General features: G+C 43.3%; 1 protein-coding gene across 2 annotated transcripts in view; it reads right to left on the bottom strand.

Annotated features, from left to right (window-relative positions):
• mecom (MDS1 and EVI1 complex locus) overlaps window positions 1-19,609 on the bottom strand; it is a 147,534-nt gene that overhangs the window by 95,273 nt on the left and 32,652 nt on the right. The window lies entirely within an intron of this gene.

Below are 19,609 nucleotides of genomic sequence, written 5' to 3' on the forward strand. Positions count from 1 at the left end.
ATCCCTAAAAGTAAATCAAAATAAGACTTAAACTGTATAAAAAAAATGTTTTTGAGTTGAAGAAAACCCCAAAGCAGCAACATGGCATGTTTTTGAGCTGATGCCAAGGTGGGCAGGCAGGGTCTGCTCAGCATTGTACTACTCTGAATGTTTTATATTTCCTCTTCCTGAACTCTTTCTGCACTGTACAGTGAAAACACAGGGAAGCGTACTGGGGTTAATTGTGAATAGAGTGAGGCAGGACATAGAAGTGCAACCCTTGAACCCACACTGGGCTTCTTCAGAATGGCACACGTGTCTAATGGAGCTTGATGCTGGGAAGAGATTCCATCACTCAAAGTGTTTACACAGTTTGCAGGTGAAGCGAAGCAGGTCTGTCCCAGAATTTAGGAGTGCAGGAATCAGAAAAACAGACACATTTGCAGAAGCTTTTGGCAAAAAGACATGGCAGGTCACCAAACAGCTAACACAGAGGTATGTTCTTGGATAAGTGAGCGAATGGAGAAGTCATTGATGATGACACGCTGCCAGCCAGGTGTCACACAGAGAGACAGAGAGACGCTCCAAACAGGAAATGATTCATAGGAAGCTGCTGCTTCCCCAGCGTGCATCTGAGGAGGGCTGTACCTAATGTGGGCTGACAGGGCGCGGGGAGAGGGGGCTCTGCTAATGAGGCTCCACAACCCATCCCTGCGCTGAGGAACATTCCTGAAGGGCTGACTGTGTGACACTGTACCGCTGCGCTGTCAGCCATGGAACCTTTGATCCACATAGATACACACACAGACGTCTTGTTCACTGGCCATGAAGTAACCACGCTTCTGATTGACTGGATGGGTCACTGTGATTGGCCACAGGTGGTTAGAAAACCAACCTGAGAGATTAACCGTGCGTCTGAACACAGGCAAGTTTGAAAGTGCATCATAAAGAAACATCCTTAAATTATGTGACACTTCCACTTTTGCAAGAATGCACAACTGCTGCATAACGAGAACACAGGCTTTCCTCTGCCAGTAAAGAATCATTATGCTGTCAGGACGTGTGTTTGCTGTGCAGATAAAAATCTAAGCATGGACACATTGTGCTGAATCAGCTGTCTATTGCACATATTTGGCTGTATTCTCTATGTTAAGCAGTATGTGTCCGTATTTGCTGAACCCGATCCAGAACTATAGTATTTCTCAGAGCCCTGCAGCAATACCTGATCTCAGTGTCTGTGAAACTATTGTGTTTGACACACACACTGTGTGGGCCCACTGTGTTTGAGGGGAATGTCTTTTAAAGGCTGTGCTGAGCTGGGCCGGGTATGAAACCCAATGTGGCTCTGGGAGTCAACATAATGATTTTCAGCACGGAGACTGAGTAACGTGGTTATAGGCCTGAATGTGAGGTTTGCCATATGGTGGAGGGACAAGAGCTTTTAAAGGTAACTGTATCCCTCCATCGCTGTTTCTCCTTTGACATTTCCCCCCTCACACTGGTCTGCAAGTTTATATTTGATTTAGACCAGAAATTCCCCCCGTCCAGTGGACTCAACAAGCGCATGTCGGCTCATAAACATATATGTTTCTGTAAGGTAAACGTTAGCTGAAAGCAAATATGCTATGTTCAGAGTTCTGAAAATTGTGGTTTCATGTGCAGATGATTGATAAGTCAAAGACCGTAGCTCTGCTTAGACGTGTGGGGCGGCACAGATACTGAACACAGATGATCGGATGGAGTGTGTGTGTGGGTTGGTGTGTGGGTGTGTGTGTGTGTGTGTGTGTGTGTGTGTGTGTGTGTGTCTTCCTGCTTCAAGCAAATAGCCCTGTTTGTTTTTTCAATAATGGACATTACTTCATCAGTGCAAGCTGACGCCCTTCATCAAAGAAGGAGCACCAAAGGAATTCTGGGTAAAGAAGGGGAACTCCAGCTGGGAGCAGAATCATGACTTCAGCAGTATTATTAACAGAGATGGCACATCATGATAGGACGAGACAGCAAGAGTAAAAAAAAAGCAAGAACTTGGATGGTGATGTATTTCAAAAACAACAAAAGTGATAAAGTGAAAAATAATGAGGAAAACAATATTATCGGCTTATCACGATCACTCAGGACGAGAAGAACATACATCACAGCACTCTGCGAAAACACAGACACACATGCACAAATTCTATTTATTTAAATGTTCGCACTTGGCGTTTAATTCATTAATTTTTATTAAAAGGGAAAACATTTGTTCTAGGGTCTGCTATCTGCATGGGTGGAATGATTTTCACCTCTGCCACGAGGTGTTAGGGGGACTCATACATCACACGATTACCCCGAGCAGCGAACAGGGCCGCCATCATCAGGGAGTGAATTAAAGATGATAGAAGGAGCTATTAATCACTGTGACAAAGCCCCTAATGGAGGTGTGACCCAGCCACTGCCAACGGGACGGCAAGGGGACGCACCCACGGGACAAATGGATACATATGTTTACAGAGAGAAATAACCTACCTGTGGACACAGTTAACACCCCCCCCCCCCCCTTTCTGTACTGCTGTCTTCCTTGTGATGGTCTTTTACTGAATTTTTCATCTTTTGAAAATTACCCATATATATTTTTTGATATTGCATGCATTTATCAGCTAAATTCTATGCCTCTATCCTACATTAATAGAATAATTTGAGTATTATGCAGTGTTGTGATCAAATATTTAACAGTGAATAATGAAAACATGAAGATTAACTAAAAAATATTGCATTTTTTAATCTTTTTACATAACCGTTCCCACATTTTTATGTTTACCATGCATGAAAAGTACTCCAGATATTATGTGTAACTATTTTGCAGACGATAACTTAATGTCCAATTTTACTTTGTTATCTTTGCACAGTAACGCTGTCCATTGTGTATGATTCTAAACATGATATGACACTATAGAAGGTGTCAGAGAGGAACATTACTCATGTACTGAGCCCAAAACCAATCCACAGTTAACTTAATCTACGCAGATAAAGAGGGTTTGAAAGTGAACCGATGGGGCCTTAAATCCTGTAAGATGGAAATAAACTTCTCACTTCCCTTTAAGAAGACAGGCCTTTAGTCTTATTGGTACACATCATTTGTTTCTCATGAGCACAGACAGATAGGACTCTGGGCTTACCCTTGTACCGCAGGTCAAACATAATCACACATGATCCCCTCCATTAGTCATCACATCCACATTCTGCATCTGAACCCTTCATCATTTCTCTGCCTTCCAATGCGTCTACCAGGAAAATCAGGGAATCAGACACAGCATAGCAGCTTAGTGTGATAAAAACTCCAAATGCAGCATGGGTAGAGGGGGGCTGTGGTATAATTACTGTTAATGTATAATGACTAATTTGCCGGAAAAATTAGGATACCCTGAGGGAGATGCAAGCACGGACATCTGGGAGACACAACTCACCGTAACTGAATTCAAAAGAAAACAAATATAATTATCTTTCATTCAGCTAATTCCAACGCTCTCGCAGCTACTGGCTGACACAAAATGGCTGCTGTTGATTTGCTAAGCACTGTTAATTACAGTGCATCAGTTTGTGCCGAGATTCCCTCAGCAGGGTGTATAGGAGAGTGTTTGGAGCCCCGTGCCCTCGGGAGAGGCAATAAGCTTCCTAATTAACTCTGTCTTTGTGCTTAATGGAGGCCTGAGCGCTGCATTTGGGGAGTCTTTTGGTCTACAGGTCCAATGGGGTGTCTGTGGTACGGAGTGATACAAACCAAAAAACAATCAGAGCCAGAGGTAGCCGTAGAAACAGTTTTGGTTCATTGTCATAATTTGTCTCCAAATATTTAATTCTGAAATAGACTCTTAGAATTAAACTCTAGAGCATATAAAGGGCATTTGGGTCTTTCTATTCTTTTTTGTAAATGAAAAACAAAATAGAGGGATTAAAAAACAAAAGAAAACAAGCTCCATAAATTTGAGAAATAAAAAAAAGTATAACATATATTTTTAACGATATAATCTCGCCCTAGAACATTGAAAAGATTCATAAAAACAGACTCTTTAAAACGAACTGCTATCAATGGAACATCCTCAACTGCCACACTCAAATCACCATCAGGTACTCATATTGTGCAAACTGTTTAAGCACACACACACACACACACAGACACACTATCCAAAGAGTAACAGGAGCAGAGCTCTTTACACAGTCTTAATTAATGAGAGCATTGTCTGTGTTTTTTCACCCCTTAGTCAACTGCTCTCGCTTCCAAATGGAAAGCACTCTATTAAGGGCCCTGGGCCGAGTTACCAATTAACATTGCACACAACAAACTGAAACTTAGAGCTGGTCCCTCTGTGCACACACACACAGACACCTAATTAATTAGCATTAGTTGTGATTAATAATGAGGGTCCTTTAATGGTAAATCTGCAGCTCCAATGGCAGCCTGACACAACAAAGGCGTCTGTGTGCGCGGCAGGATTTATCAGGGGAGCTGCTCGGGGATTTTAACATGTTTCTCACCGGCCTGACAAATGGCCTATTAATTATCTAATGTTGTCTGACAACAGCCGCTTGATAAAGATGTATGTTTGGACAGGGTGAGGAGGGGAAGATACATCGGAGGGGGAAAAAAGGAGGTGTGTGAGTAAGAGAGAGGAGCTGTGGGTGGGTGTTTGCCTAAAGAAAGAATAAATAGAGTATGTGAGAGAGAGGGGAGACTTTCACAAAATCATAACAGTTAGCTACTGAGTGACATGAGAGTACAGACATGAGATGTTCCTGTGAAAAAGGTGTCGGTTTGAGATTCATTTGTATCAACAAAACGCTGCGCATGCTGCTAAATCTGTGGTTGTTTGGGCTAATCAATATGAAGGATTAACAAAGCACATTTATTCTTAATGAAATGCAAATGAATGAAGTCTTGATGAACACAGATGGATGTGCAATACCCACACAAACACACGCACGCACACACACACACTTTATCCCCTAAAACCACAATCAATATCATCAAGAATGAAGCCTCCACATCAGCCCAACCACTTCATATCATTAACTCTGCAACAACACGGAGCATATGGGTCTCTCTCTCTCTCTCTCTCTCTCTCTCTCTCTCTCTCTTCAATCTCAGTCCTTACTGTAATTTGCAGAGTTTATCTGCAGCCTTTATGTTGACAGGTGTTGCTAAGTGGGATGCCAGTTGCCAAATGATTTTTATGATTGTCTTAATGCTGCATTTGGTCTAATGAGATAGGATCCCAGTCGGACGCTAACTCAAGCCTGTCCAATGTAAAGCAAACAGAATAACAACCCGGCGCACACATTGTTTCCATAAGCCATTCATCAGTGCAGGGTTGTAGAGGGGGGGGGTGACTCTGATTCAGTGCTGACCCTTGGATTGAGAAGATGAGAGGAACGAGTGGGAGAAAAGGAAACAAGGAGGTTAAAGCCAAATAAATACAAGAAAACTTTTACCTTGTTTTATTCTGCAAACTTAAGAGTTACGTTAATTTTACATATGAGCCGATCACGTTCAAGTGTGAATCATCTGCATACAAACACATTTCTTAATATTGACTTGGCTGTTTACTCTTTGAAGTGACACATACAGAGGATGTGTTGTCACAGGCCATTAACACCATCATCCCCTCTGCCTTTACCTGCGATTTAGTCCTAAACCAGCACCCCCAAGACATGTCACACATACTAAGGCTGTGATTTGTCTGTTCTGGTCCCCTGTACCTTTACTTTCATCTACCTTTCGTTCCTCCACCCTAATCCCCCTATCTTTTAAGACAGCAACAACCACTAAATCTCCCACACCAGAGAGAAACCCCAAGATCCACAACAAAGGTGTTATAAAAGTCATCAAAAAAAAACACAGTGTGGAAAGCTAGGAGTATTATACTGAATGTTTATATAATCAATAGCATAAAACATGTCAATGCAAACATGCATAGATGTACACACTCTCTTTCTCCCTTTCTCCTCTCCCTCCTTCTTTTGCTTTCATGTCATGGCTAACTGCCATTGGGCCCTAATATAATTATGGCTCACAGTTGTGCACATTTGAGAAATTGATTCCTTTGATGAAATGTGAGCGTGCAGGTCTGGGCAGAGCAGAGAGAGACGTATATCCAGAGTGGTTGCTGCCAGCCCCCCCAGCCATGTGGAAGGCCCCCTGGGTACCAAACCGCCAGCTCAGCCCGGCCCAGCCTGTCCCGGTCATTAAAAGAAATGATAGCATATGTGCTTTGTTTAAGTTTGATGTCTTCATAATGCATTACACAATTAGATGGATTTGACAATTTCCATTATACTTGATAAAATATTTATATAGGCCTGAGGATGGTAGTTCTTATCAAAGGGGGCGGATCTGCAGCACAGATGGGAGCTCTGGTCTGCAGTGAGCGGGTCAATCAGTCAGTTAAAGCAGGGAAAAACAGTGGGCAAATACAACCTGACTACTTGAAAATTGTATTTGTTACATAAAATTGCATTTTCTAAGTCGTGCAACTACTCTTGAGTACATTCCAGTATTTGACATGAATAATCTGGCGCACCTGATTGAAATCAGATGCATGAAGCCATACTGTAACCTTGCCCCCATATGTTTTCATTGTGTGCAATACAAACACTGAATGCAGAAAAAATGCAATGCTGCAAAAAACAATACACTTGGTAGGCATTCAGCTCACTATCCCTTTGGCACGGCTCCTAGCAGAAATAAAATCTGATTCAGACCTCTTTGGGCTACACTGATTTTTTGCTTTAGTAAATAAGCTTACGATTAAGATCTGAAAAGCCAGTGCAAAAATAATGTGGTATATTCGCCTCAGAAAAACTGCATACTGCTTTGTCTTCTTAACAGTGTAGCTCAATTTGTCCTCTCTGAAGTTCGGATAATTCAACAATATGTGGGAAAAATCCACATGTAATCTACATAATGTCTAGTGTTAGAAAAACTTCAACCATCTGACTCTCTCTCCTTTACAACACTCCATATCTGCTCAACAGATTCTTTAATAACAGTCAATTTCAAAAATACAATCAACTGCTTATGCTCAGAAATGAATTTCCTTCACCCTTCTCTCCTCTTCCCTCTCATATCCTGGACGTCTCCCTCCCTCTCCCTTCTCTCACCTGTCTCCCTTCTCTCCCCCCCTGTCCCCTTCACACCCTTCTACCAACCTCTCGGTGTGCACAGCCACCCCACATCCATCACAGCCCAGAAATTTAAGGAGCCAAATTGGCCTCATCTGTCTCAATGTTGGATGCAGATGGAGTTTCTTCTGCTGAGGGAGGTGCAGTTAGTCACCCCTGCTGCCCCCACCCCTTCAATCTACTGCCTTAAAGCCAGCGCCAGCCTCCACACTATAGAGCCACGTTATGAGGACGGCTGCTGGGATAAAGAGGGCACAGCGGTGAAGTGACCACTACACTGACCACACACACTCTGCTTCATTCAGTTTTCTCTCAATCACATTTTTCTTTCCTTTTTTTTATTTCTCATCTAGCCTTCATGCCTCACTCAGTCTATTTCTTTTACTCACTTCCTCACTCTTGCTTACTCATATTGCTGGCTCACAAACACACACACCCACACACAAAGAGAAACCTGCATAAACACAAGCAGTGGTGGCCACAGCGCAGCCTGCAGTATAGTCTCGAGCAGCCTGGTCAGACCTGGCTCGTTAATAAAGGCCCTAAATGAGGCAGCATGCATAAAACATGAAGCGCCGCGTGCTGCCGTAATGAACTGCTGCTCCATAATTGCATCTCAGAGCCGTAAAATGAAGACAAAATATTTGAAGAGGGATTCTGTCACCTCTCTGCAGACGCAACACTAATCACAGGCGTTCTGCGGGGCCCTCTGGGTCTCCCCTTGACAGAGAGCAGGGGCTAAACGCCCAGGGCGGCGACATTGGCAACACCCTCCAACTAATGGGACATAATTGAATAATTGCTGATTAGAAAATCGGGGGAGAGGTAATAGTATAACATTGTCCAGTGTGTTATCTTAAATGATCCCATTGGGAAGGAGAATATGATAACACAGCACAGGAATAAGCAACAAAACATTTACATATCTCTGCTGCAGCTACACCTTCTGGGAAATTATTTCATCAATTTAGAGGTCAGCTTATACTCCTGGAATTACTGTTAAGGGATGAAACATAAAATTGTGCAAAAGCTGGAATACTGGAATAGAGAAGTGTGGTTTGTACCTGTTAAGGGAACCAGATGGATGAATACATTAGAATAATTCAGCCAGACAATCTGTTAGCAACAGGAAACTAAACTGAACTGAGCGGCAGAGCCATCAAAGAGTTTGAAAAGTAAAGACTGATTTATGGAGAAATAATACCATCCCCACACACACACGCGCACACACACACACACACACACACACACACACACACGCACACACACGCACACACACACACACACACACACACACACACACACATACAGTGACAAGCTCAGAGACAGGCAGGCCTCCAGATGAGAGATTGGAGTCCCACCCGGGGGTGTCACCCAGACAGTTAGAGAGTTGCTGTAGTGACAGGGTGGCCGTGGTGACATAATGAAGGTGCTGTTGTTGTCACAGGGGGTCAGTGGTGATCACACTGCCCAGATGGGGGGGGATAGGGACACGAATAATGAATCCCACCAATGACAAATGGCTCTCAACTGGGGGCTGAGGCATCTGACAAACTCAAACTCATCACTTGGACACCTTAGACACACAACCCACCAACACAATTATGCACACACAGAGAGAGACTGTGGAGCAAAAGAAAGATGTGTATATGGAATCTATGACTCTGTCCTTTAAATATTAACAGTGTGTAGCAAGGGTGTCTTAATGGAATTGCATACCTCATCCTTTTTCTTTAAAACCTTGTATGTATTTGCTCAGCGTCTTTAAGTGAAAACGTTTCCTTCCCTTTGTTGACATTAACAACCTTAAAAAAGAGCCCCTAAAATTGACCTTATGACATAACTGCAGCAGGCCAGAGGTTATCAATATGGTATTGTTTTACATGCACAATGGCCACCATGAATCAAGACGTAAATCCCCTCTACCACAATTCAGAAGCATGAGCGTGTGAAGTGAAAAGAAATGTCTGATATAGATTTGACTCAGTTGGGCTCATATCCCTTTAAAAAGCTGTGTTCAATCAGAGCATGCTCTGGGTATGGTAAAGAAAGAACACACAACTATTGGAAAGCAGGAACATTTTTAATGTGACAACCTGACCACCTACTACCAACCTGACATTGTCCATTTAATATTTGTGGACATGAATAGACTTTGTCTGAGGGTTGCTTTTCCACTCTCAGGGTCTGCTTGCCTCCAGCTCTACCACAGCAGCAAGCCAATTTTTCCTTAACTTTGTTACAGAACTTGTTACATACAATAACGTCCGTGGCTGCAGAGACTTTCCAAACCACAGTGCGACATGTGGAGGAGACCCGGGCATGGAAAGGTCCTGGAGAGGATGTTTGTTTAATGATTGTTGGAGGGCTAGCATTCAGCCGAGCAACAAAATCCCCCTCGGAGCACTGAGGCTGTTTATGTTATTTGTTATGGATGTCAATTTCCCTTTATTTAGGAGGTGATTTAACTGGGAGGAACAGTAGGATTGTGCTCTTGTATGGGGATTATTGTCTGCTTGTGTAATAAACTACACAGCTCTGCATGGGAGTCTGGACATAAACAGTGAGGGTCATTGTCAAGAGTTAGAGGGGCAGACAGATTGACTGCAAACACCTGCCACTTTAAAGCTTTACACTAAATGTTACCTTCTCTTTTATTGCCTCAGTTTAATGAGTTATAAAAATACTCAAGATATAAGAAAAAAAAAAATTGTATAAACTCTGGTTACATGTATTTCTCTATACTATATTACCTGTGGATGTGCATGGCATCAAAACTTCCCAATGCATTGCCTGTAAGAAAAAAGGAATGTGTGTGTGTGTGTGTGTGTGTGAGTGTGTGTGTGTGTGTGTGTGTGTGTGTGTGTGTGTGTGTGTGTGTGTGTGTGTGTGTGTGTGTGTGTGTGTGTGTGTGTGTGTGTGCAGGAGGGTTGCAAGTGGACAAAAATTGAGAGTGACAGGTGCCAAATGACAGTGAGATTGAGGTGGAAAGCAGAGGGACACCCAGGGTAGGAGAGAAACATGACAGTAACAACAACTCAGATTAGACTGTTATCACACACACATATACACAGGGGATCCAAATCACATCACCAGAGGGGGGGAGGAGGTAAAACGCGTTCCTGTAACAAGTCCTCAGTGTGTCATTCAGACAGATGAGAAGGATCACAGAAATCCCCCATTTCTTCTTCCTAATTCAAACAAACAGGGACTCTAAGCAGTGCCACATGGCCTCCCTTAATGACTGACATTTTGTTTAAGAACCGTCCATAATGACCTGGTTTGAATTTAAATACTTGGTGTTTATTTCACAATGAGCTGCCAATATTCACCAATGAAAAATTCCAATGCGCTTAAGTGACTTAAGACTGTTGACTTCATGCTTTTTCTCTCTCTTTGGTTTTCCTGTTTTGTACAGATTTGGACGGGCATGGCTGTGAAATTAATGACAGACAAACATCAAATAAAACAGATTATCAAGAGATCTTAGATGGATAAGATGCATGTAAGATGGCATTATTCCTACAAGTGGCTTTTATTATTACTTGGTATTCTGCATTTCAAGGCTCTTATTTGTCAAACTGTGTTTCTTTACATTTGAAGCCGGTGCTGACCATGTAACTTTAATTGATCAAAGCCTGTTATCATATACGGCTAATTGGTTCTATCTAACATCTCATAAGATGTGAGTGAAGAATAGAGTTCATTTAAAGTTACTGTGAAAATATGGAAGGTTTCACTTTGTTTACACTTTATAATATAGCATCAAATACGCAGAGAGGTAATAAAGGCTTTGTGAAGTGAAGTGCAGGCGCTCCTATAGCTGCATCGAAACAGGAAACATTTTTTAAAGAACTATATTGACTTGGGAAATAAAGCAATTACAAATCACAACAGCCCACAGATTAAATTTCCTTTGAACATCTTGATTCATTGACAATCCAGTAGAAGAGGGCTGGAATGAAAAGCATCCCCTAAAGACATTAAAGTGTTGGAGCCAATTAATAATCGCCTCATTTGAACCTGCTGCATGCACTCGTGCAGCCAAAAATCAATCAAGGTCCACTTTTTTCATATTGATGGACTGTGTGCAGTGAAAGAATGCTAACTCTAAACTAACAATGCCACAGCCATGTACATAGATGGAAATCAATTGTAATTAAAAGTGAACAAGTGTTCCGCTTTATACACTCAAAGAGTGCATTGGTCATTAAACACATTTTCATCAGTTATCAGTTAAAGCTTTCAAATGAAGTCCATTGCCTCTGCCTCCTTTGGGATAGCACTCATTCCTTCCACACTTGCCTTGCAAATTTACTTGTGCTTGCTTTGCAATCAAAAGGCAGCCAAATTAAGTATCAAGCTATTTAATGTTATGTGTCACTCTCCAAAACGATCTGTATTAGAAGCTTTTAATTAAACTTTCGAATTCAAATGTACTAATCAGTTTGCAGCAGAGTGGGCGCTTGTTTTTCCCACATGAAACGCCACGGCTGGCCAGCCCGGCCTGATGCCTGCTCATTAACATGAAGGTACGATTTGCATTTCCTGATGGACCGTTCCAGTTTTTAATATCCCTTTTTCTGCTCTTACATCAATCATGGAAGAGGGAGGCCACCATAGGCCACTATTAACCCTCCAAATCTGCCACAAAACAAATATTACAAGAGTTCACTAATTTGGAGATCAAAAAGCCACTTGTCCATTATATAATTGAAATGAAGGTGGAGTGTAGCACTTCTGAAGAGCTCTATAATTACCAGCTGTTAATTGCACACTTGTGGTGTCTCACTTTTAATTAAAAAGCGCGGCTCGTTGCTGGATGATAAGCAACGGTGGAGAGGCAGCAGTTTAATCAACAAAGCCAGAGGAATTTGTTTCTGCTGTGGCCAGCAGCGGGCTGCAGAAATCTTCAAATAACCCAGGGAGATTAAAACGTGTCCATTAGGAGCAGTCAGGTTTTATTTGGGGTGGCAGGAGCGAGGTGCATTTGAAGTCGTCCTGCTGCAGAGTCCTCGGTGAAGCGCGGCTGGGGGTGCGGGTCTAATCAGCCCACTGCTGGCCCTGAGCACTCAAGTGGAGGAATTGGACCCCGCTGGTGGTGAGAGAAGGAAGGGAGGGAACGAGGGAGTGAAGGATGGAGGGAGGGAAGGTGCTGAGAAGGAGAAGCAGCCCCATCATTCTCTTTCTCTTCTTCTTCACTCACTTTCTCTTTTTCTGCCTGTTACTTGACTTTGTTTTGTGTCTTTTGTGAAGATGTGCTGAGAAAGTCTTCAAACTTTCCATCTTGCTTCCCAGCCTGGCTGTTTGCTTCACACATTAGTCACCCAAAGACAGCCTGGCAGCCTTTACAAGTATGAGATATCCCTCCAGGATGTGTCGGTGCCCTCAGACAATACACGAAGAACCTCAGGTCTCTTTTGGACATTCTGGAGAAAGCCCTTCAACCTATTTCACGGCCTTTTGAACCACTGCATAATAGTTTAAAGCCAGCAGAAAAAAAAAAGCTTCTGTATCTTGATAGTCCTAACATGTGGCTATAACTCACACAATGTTTATATGAAAGAGACAGTTTCCTTGGTCAGCAACTCTGAGCTGCTGCCAGGTCTCCAGAGACTGTTGGTGCACAAGTCGTATATACATGACTACCAAAGTGTGATAACCTCATCCACCCTCTCTCTGACCTCTCTGCTCCCTCGCTGATAAAACTGTCTGCCAGGAAGTGTCCTTCACTATGCTTCCTCCTTCTCATGCTCAATCAACACCTGTCACCACGGCAATCAGTAACGCGATGTGAACGCACCGCCTGAAGAAGCTTTGGCAATCTCACACCTAACTTGCAGAAATCTCAAAACAGTCAAAAGAGTGTTTGCGTAAAAATTCCATGTTTGGTTTATACGTATATTATGTCGACACGAGAAGTAATAACAGAATCACTAGGGGGCTTCCCAGACCCCCTGAGTGGAGCGACTCTCTCCGATAAAGGGCTCTGGGTTTATCTAAGGAAACAGTCGCTGGGGCGAGGATGGTCTGGCCTCACTGACAGATTAGTCCAGCCCAGGCCCACTTCCTGCCTGCTGAGGACACTAATTAGAAGGAAGGACTGACACCACAATAAGAGCTGACAGTTGAGTGCACTTAGTACAGCTTCACACAATCCACCGCTGTATTAGTACAGCAGCCACGCCAAGCCATAAATTTCATCACATTAGTCAGTTCTTATCTGATGTGACAAAGTTAACCTGGTTGTTGTTTGAACAGAAAAGTACTCGGGCAGTTCTGAGAAAACTGTGAGGGTGCTGATTTATCAGTGGAAGTATGTGAAGTGTTTTATTTGATATTTTACCAACCTCACCCCCCCCCTCCTCCCATCCTCTCTCTCTCTCTCTCTCTGGCCCCAACCCTTACTCCAACCCTTTCTCAAAACACACACACACACTCTTAAGAAGACAAAAGTCATTGTAAGCCTGACCCGTTCCCAGTGTTAATGACGTCCTGTTTACAAACATGATGAACAGTGTCGCAGAGGTCATGGCTGCTCACACCCGCACACTCTGTCTGTCTGTCTGTATCTACTATCTCATCCTTCTATTTAAACAACCTTTGAACTAAAACAACATTAAACATGGTTTCCATAGGAAAAAACTGCATCTCCCACGGTGAGTTATGCTGCAACATCCTGAACCAGGAGCATGTACGTACACAAAACATGATGTAAGAAAAAGCTTTGCACACACACACACATGAGCTTACATACTCAGATCTTGCTTTTACTATAATCCCCAGATCACCCAATGAAGGAAAAATGTGCTATTACCTAAAGGGCAAATTTACAGTAGAGTAACACGTACGTGCATGTAATGGGCTGAGCTGTTTTACAACACCAGCATGAGCGGAGCTATTGTTTTATTTTGAGAGGTGCTGGCTGTTATTGGATTGTTTTACACTAGCTGGGAGAATTTGATTCCAGAGGAGCTCTCTGTGGTGAGAGTGTTTGACTGAGTAACATAGTCTGTGTATATATGTGTGGAGGGCTTAAGCTATTAGAACAGCTTTAGGAGTTTGTGTTGTGGCTACAGAGCTTCTGTTGGTGTTTATTCATCTGGATGTTAATGTCCTTTCTGATGAGGGTCAGCAGAGCTCCTGGTGATTGGACTGCATGTCAGCTTTAAATGTGACAAGAACTATAAGAACTTTTTAGATCAATGTGTGAGTAAAGCAGCTCCAGGTAATGTAAGGAATGTAGGATTTAGTGACTTAAATTGTAGTGCTGCAGTTTTTATATGAGCACCACATTTATACACGCTGCATGCATTTCTCCGTCTTGTAAAATGTAAAAGTGGAAAAGCAGGCACTTTCTGGGGCCCTCTTTGGCCGTGCCAGTGGGCAGAGTGGTACGTCAGCACAGGTCGAGCGCCACAATGTGCCTGTCAGTCCATGGGACGTCCCAAAGGAGAAGGGCAAGAGACAGCCCCCACCAACCTTGCCCATCCATCATCGTGACACCACAAGCTACAGTCATGGGAAACCCACCACTGCCCGGTCGCTCTGGACCAGGGCTGGGAGGAAAAGGGGGGAGACGGGACCCAGCATCCATTAAAAACACATTGTTTTGTTTATTATAACTAGTTAATGAGGTTGAAGTGAAGCCTCGCTTTGTTTTTCAAACACTTCCAGAGGGGATTTGGAGGCAGACGGCCCTGTTGCTGGGTTTGGGCAAAGCAACTCGTAAGAGCCGGGGTGTTTTACAATGGATGTCTATAGATTTTATGAGAGTGGAGTTGGCCATGTTAAGAGTGAGATCCTTGCTTCTTGTAAAATGAATCGTATTTAAGGCTTTGCTCCATGTGCGGAGCTCAGGCTGAATACTCTTTTCTTCAGTTTGCCATCCCTTTTTCCCTTCCTCAAAACCACGTCACTGCATTTTTGAACCCTCTCTGCTCATATACCAACAGAAGCTTGGTTTTACATCTACAGCTAGCTTCAATAGTAGACATAATTGTCTAACAACAGTGGCTAGTGGGTGCCTTATGTCAATCTTTTGTCAGCAGGAAGGATACAACTGAATGCAATGTGATTAAAGAATAGAAAACAGAAGAACCTCTATATTTTAAGAAACCTTAAAAAAGAAAAAAGAAAGGAAAGAATGAATGAGGAGTGTTACTGAAAGTTGGGAATGAAAAGTAGCGTGCGTTAGCAGCATCAGTGGTTTGTGGAGCCAGAGGCCCCCTGTCTCCCTGTCTGGTGGAGATATGAGAGAAGGCCCACTCCCTGTCCGGCCGCAGCAGGAGCCTGGGCTGCCCGCTGACATGCCTACTTTAATTGTTAGTATTAAATCACTTACACTTACACTCAAGATGCTATCTGCCAGCTGTTAAGATATTTTACAGTAGCGAGAGAGTGCGGCTAAAATATGAAACACCCTGCAGTGACACAAACATATTCACTTCAGAACTCACCTACCAGGACAGTAAAGTGAGCACATTCACCCACATGGTGTTAGATTCAACAGACACATTTGCGCGTACACACTGACACAATGGAGGCCTGTATTGGTCTGATTGTCGGTCGAGTGGACAGACAGGCAATCGGACTCCACCCCACCCTGCTGCCGGCCACCCGTCAAGTAACCAAGCACACCACACCACCAGCTACACCACCATGTGTTTGCTTTAGGAAGGCGGCTCAAAGCCAATTAAAATACACTTAGAGCTGTGTCCCACTTGTGTTTGGAAAGATAATATATGTCCAGGAGTCCAGTCAACGCGGTGAGAGCGAGCCGGCAAGAAGGAAGCACTCTGCATCATTGTCTCAGAATGCAGCGCGTCATTATCGCACAGACAAGATACTTATCTCTGACTCTGTGTTAAAGTAGAAAAACAGACCAGCACTTCACTACAGTATCTATGCCCTCAAGAAAGACAAATATTATCTTTGATTACATTGATGGGCATTGTCTAAAAGGTGATTTAAAAATACGTCAATGTAGAGAAACCACTTAACTGTTAAAAAAAAACAGACCACAGATGTTATTCCAAAAGAAATCTGGAGGAAAAAAGGAGGCTGAAAGTGTGACTGAAAACATTTATCATCAAAAATTAGCAGCCTAATACGCAAATGTGAAACACATGGTTTTAGCACTGCATGTGAGAACACGTTCAGAGACGGACAATACGCAGGGAACGGGAGAGTAACACGCACAGATGCAAAGGGCAGAGGGTGCTGATATGAGTGGTGGTGAGTGGTGCGCAGAGACGGGAGCTCCATGTCTGTTCAGTGTGTTTTAAGAGTGTTTAAATGAGTGAAAAGTCAGTTATGGCTTCCAGATGGGGGCCGGTTTGATCCGGATCATTCTGACAAGCCTGGACTTTGATGTGCTGCTGCCTATTACTGACATTACAGGGAGACAGGCATATTTCTCCCTAATCACTTCCAACTCCTGCTGGCCACACCAGAACAATGTGTATGTGTGCCAATGTGTGAGCCGAGCATTACTTGTTGCATTTGTTCGACTATTTAAAAAAGACTACTTGGTCTAGTGTGTGTGTGTGAGAGAGAGCATGCAGAGCTACATTTGTCCCATTTCAACTTAGAAAAACAGTTGCAGTATTTACATCTGTTGATCCTAAAAGCTGCTGTGACATGAGATATCTGTGTTAGTGCGTAGGTTTTATTTTAAGGTGACTCCGTCCTCCTGACATCTTATCATAAGCGCTCAGTTTGTGATGAAAAGAAAAGCAGAGGACAAGAGAGGAGAGTATAACGGCTTCATTTATGCTGAGGGGAGAACTCCCTTGGAAACATTCATCTTGTCAGGCAGGTTAAATATAGTCCAGACGGACAGACAGAAGGGAATAATTCCTCCACTTCCCTCCCCACCCACACTCTCCAGTAAGCCCAGTGGAAGTCATTTCTCAGTGACCACAGAGGAGGAGGACCAAAGGGGAAGAGGAGCGCCACTGTGCTCCTCACTAATCACTCTGTGACCCTGAGACCACCCCTCCTCTACCCCTTTGCAAGTCTCCTCTTTTCCTCCACCTCCTCCTCATCTCTCGTTTTTTTGGTCGGACTTTGGAGAGGGATGAAGAGTGGAGGAGTGAATCAGGCCGAAGTTCCCCTCTTTATCTCCCAAAGGCAGGGGAATGCCAAGGGGCCGGTGCTTTGGAATCCACTTTTTTGTCCGTCTCTTGGGGAGAGCTGGGCCTAGTCCCCTTGGAGTAGCACAGGGAAGCATTCAGAGCAAAGTCTGGAGGGCCCTTCAGAAGACAATGGAGCAGCTCAGGGACAAAGTGAGTCCTTGATGAGGGATCTGTGGAGAGGTGCAGGTGTCTGAGGTGAAGAACAGTCCCTCAGAACAGACCCACTTATCTCCAGCAGCATCTCTCCTCTCTTCGTTTCTTTTTTCCTCTCTTTCACTGTTACCATCCCCGGTCACATTCCTCCAAACAAGAGTTCCTTCAGGTTCTTAAAATATATAGCATACACCTCACTTGGCTATACTTAAAAATGCCACAAATGTGTCTCTAGCCTAACCATGGACTTGGGCAAAGGGACCTTGGTCTACCCATGCCAAGGATGGAGACAGGAAAAGGCCTTTGACCCCAGGGCTTCATTCTACATTCCTGGTAATTGCACTCCATCATACTTTGTGCCGGAAAAAGCAAACATCTAAATAAACCCTGTCAAACCATGTTGTCCATCTGCCGGCAGATAAGATGAAGAAAATAAGCCATGTTCCATAAACACAAACATAGGGGCTCACAAATCAGTGGTCACGGTCACCAAAACCATAAATTAGCCTCGGAACCATTTATAGCATTTAAGTCGGACATGGAGAAGACAGTGAAAGGAGAGGACAACCCGCTCTTTAAAACCTCATCACTGCTGTCACTGCGGGCTCTGCACCATGAAACGACACAGGGATAACATCTACATGAGCTGAAGAGAGAGAACAACAAAGGATGTGACCACTAAAATGCTGGATGGGATGGACTGTGAAGGCAGGATCAGCAGAGGGAAGGAAAGAACCAGTCGCAGCCCTCTAGTGGGAATACTTCAAGTAGTTCTAGTTCTTGAATATTCAGAAGGAGAAAGATTTGTACTGATTTGTAAAGAATTTTCTGTTCATGCATTTTGAAGTGTTTTCTTGAGTCTTTTAAGTCAGTCTTTGTACGGATTTGCAAATATGCATAATTTATTTCAGGATTGCACATCAAAAAGTTGCTAAAACAGGAAAATAAATGTTTTTTTTGTTTACAATATCTCTCTCCAAATTATACTTTAACTGTCCTGACATTTTCTGGAATATCTCATGCAGGGTGACAAATGAATCCGCCAGACATTCATTCGACACTGCTTTCCTTCTATATTACATGGGTAAGAGCCTCTGGGAAGACATTACCTTTGTACAAGAGCTCCTGCAACATGAAATGACAAATTGACAATACTCTCAGGAGCCAGCGATGTTTGTATGCTACTCTGACTCCCCTGGTTTGGGACATGCGGGGCCTCGGAAATTTCCCAACCAGATTTATCCTATTTTCCCCCATCTTATTTTCATATCTATTTCCTTTTCTTTGTGAATTAGGCAGTAAATAAAGCCATGGGGCCCTGTGCAGAGTGAAATCAGCTGGAATTGCCACATTAAAGAATGCAGGCGAGGTGTAGCTGGAGCCATCCTCCTGGATTTGGGCAAATTCAGCTGATGCAAAACAAGGAATTAATTTGAGGGGAGCAGCTTGCGTGCTGAGCTTGGCGCTCTGACAAAGATGAATGGCATCATTCCAAGCGAATGGTAATTTCACTTTTTGTGACAGTGCTTTAGAGCAAAAGCGACTTAAGACGCACAAAGCATTTGCAATCCCATTGAGGGCCCTTGGTACCTGCCTATCAGATACTGCACATTGTTTACCAATCATCTGATATTGATTGGTTTCAGACTAAAGTTTGAAGATGAATTAGAGTGGGAGAAGGTTAAGTCCTAACCTTGAAAGATTTAGTGTCTATTCAGCCCGCGTGTAGGACTCTCCTCAGCTCACTCAGAGAATAGAGAACTTTTAAATTCAATAGGGGGTGGGAGACACAAAACGTGTCACATTCACCAAGTGAATCCACTGGAAGAAACGCAGAAGAACACCCAAAAAGCATAATCTTTCTCCCCAGTTGATAGAAATGGTAATTGCATGTGTGGGATAATACTTTGAAGCCAAGGCCTCGGTCGGACAGACCGCCTATTTAGGGTAAAAAAGGGGCAACAAAACAGCTCCTTCTTAACGCTTTTGTTCACTCCTCCACTCTTTTAAATGTTTACTGAAAAAGAACCTTCAAATCCACTCTCCGTCTCCTGAACAATGTGGCACCTATCACTCTTGGGTGCATGGGCGCATTGTATTGTGTGAATCATTGATATGAAGCGATCATTCCCATGAATCATTTTCTATTTAACATTCAAATTCTCAGGAATCCGATTTTCATCCTC

The sequence above is a fragment of the Notolabrus celidotus genome, chromosome 14 (genome assembly GCF_009762535.1).
Source record: "Notolabrus celidotus isolate fNotCel1 chromosome 14, fNotCel1.pri, whole genome shotgun sequence".
Lineage (NCBI taxonomy): Eukaryota > Metazoa > Chordata > Actinopteri > Labriformes > Labridae > Notolabrus > Notolabrus celidotus.